The sequence below is a fragment of the Macaca nemestrina genome, chromosome 2 (genome assembly GCF_043159975.1).
Source record: "Macaca nemestrina isolate mMacNem1 chromosome 2, mMacNem.hap1, whole genome shotgun sequence".
Taxonomy (NCBI): Eukaryota; Metazoa; Chordata; class Mammalia; order Primates; family Cercopithecidae; genus Macaca; species Macaca nemestrina.
In genome coordinates, this window is record NC_092126.1 from 37343748 (window position 1) to 37345680 (window position 1933).

A 1933-nucleotide genomic window follows, 5' to 3' on the forward strand; every position below is an offset into this window, starting at 1 on the left:
AAATTGGCCATAAGTTTTGCTTTGAGCAGTGGCATGTGGATGACAGCCATAGTGTGCTAGTTCCAAGCCCTAAGACTTAAGAGATTTCACCTGTTTCTGTTACTGTCTTGTACCCCTGCCATCACTCTGAGACGAACATACTTCTAGTCCTCTGGTACAAAGAAGGGTAAGAAATACATGTAAACAAACTAGGTCCATGATTCTGCAGCACAAAACTAGCCTATCTAGTTCACTCATAGATCCCTGAAAGTAAATTATAATTGTTTCAAGCCAAAGAGTTTGGACTAGTGGGCTACACAACTTTATTAGAGCAATAGCTGACCAATATGCTAGGAAAGACCCATTTGAAGGCTGTGCATGGTGCATGTGGGATTTCAGTGGGTATGAGAAGGAGTCTCACCTTAAAGTTGAGACTCTGCTCTGAACTAGTGGTAAGATCTTTGGGGTAAGGAGGTCTTAGGAGGTATCTAACCCTGGCTCAGCAATCTTGGAGAAGCTCTCACCTCTCTCTCTCTGTAATATAAAGGCCTCCCACAAGCACAGTAGTCCTCTGCCATTTTTCTGGGTGTGGGGCATATCTGGTGGACAATGACTGTATGTAAGATGCATTTCCTCCACAAGACACAGATTTGAACAAAACTCTAAAAGACTATTTTGGAGAACCAAGTCACTACAATAATTGACAACCACTACCACAACTGCAGCACAGTGCTCACACAGGGCTGTGGCTTAGATTCTAAGTGCTGTGGGTGAGGTGAAAATCCAGCATCTCTACAGGTTTTTCCAACTCTTTATTTTCCATTTAAGAAAGCGGTGGGGCGAGATTGCTATTATCCACCAGCAGAGGCTGATTCCATGGGATGCGAGTGAAACTTCAAATTCAGGCCCCTCACTAACCAGGCCACTGTTAAGACCATGGGAGGGACCTTAGATGTGCCTGTGTGATTCGACATTTCTTGTTGAATTTGCAAAGGTAAGAAGTTTTAAATATAATTGTAAGACCCCACTGTCACTGTCCATTCTCTCTTCTGCTCTGTCAAACTTCTCTTTCTGTCAGGTGGCATTAGAATGGCCAAAGGCTTTTCTGGTATCTGCTAAGGGGGTTTGAGTTGGGATGTATTTAGTTTAGGTTTAGTGGGATATATTTCTGTGGTTTGCATCACTCTCAAGGATAAGTCATTGCTGGCCATGTTGGTATAGAAATGGCTTCCAAAAATATTCTCACTGCCCACTCTGCAAACTCTCTCAGCATCGTGACATGAATGTGCCCATTGGCACCCAGCTCTAGAAGTAGGTGGGTAATGCAGTAAAAACAAGCCTTGAAATGTACAGAACCTGCAGCATTCTGTGGGATTATCTTCTGGCTATTAGGTATATAAAATCCTAAGTGATAGCTTCAGCTCCCATGAATGCCTAGTCAAAACAGAAGTTCATTTATAGAGGAGCATATTAAATAAGGCAGAACATAAAGTCATATTTGTACTATAAGTCCTTTTTTCATTTTTGAAGGGAATAATGTAAAAAAGAATTGAGTAGGATTCTTATGTTACAGGTACAGGCCTATTGCAGTTTTTCAAAGCACAAATACAACTGCAATAGCTCATATATGAAAAAAACTTAAAGTTCTCCTAAATTTGACAACAATCCCGAAATGCACATGATTTACCAATAATGAGAGGCAAGGTTTTAAAAAAAGCTTTTCTAAACTCTCAATAATTGAAAACAAGGTTCAGCCAGCTGATTCGGAGGAAATAATACATTTCTATCTACTCTCTATATAATATCTAAAATACTGCAAAATCATTTTCATATGGAAACATTAATCAAAGAGTATGCAACCAAAACCTGTAAGAAAAAAAGCATTCTAGAGGTATGTCAGGCAATGAAATTTTTAAAAAATATATAATTTTTCTGAATTTTGCAACTTATGTGA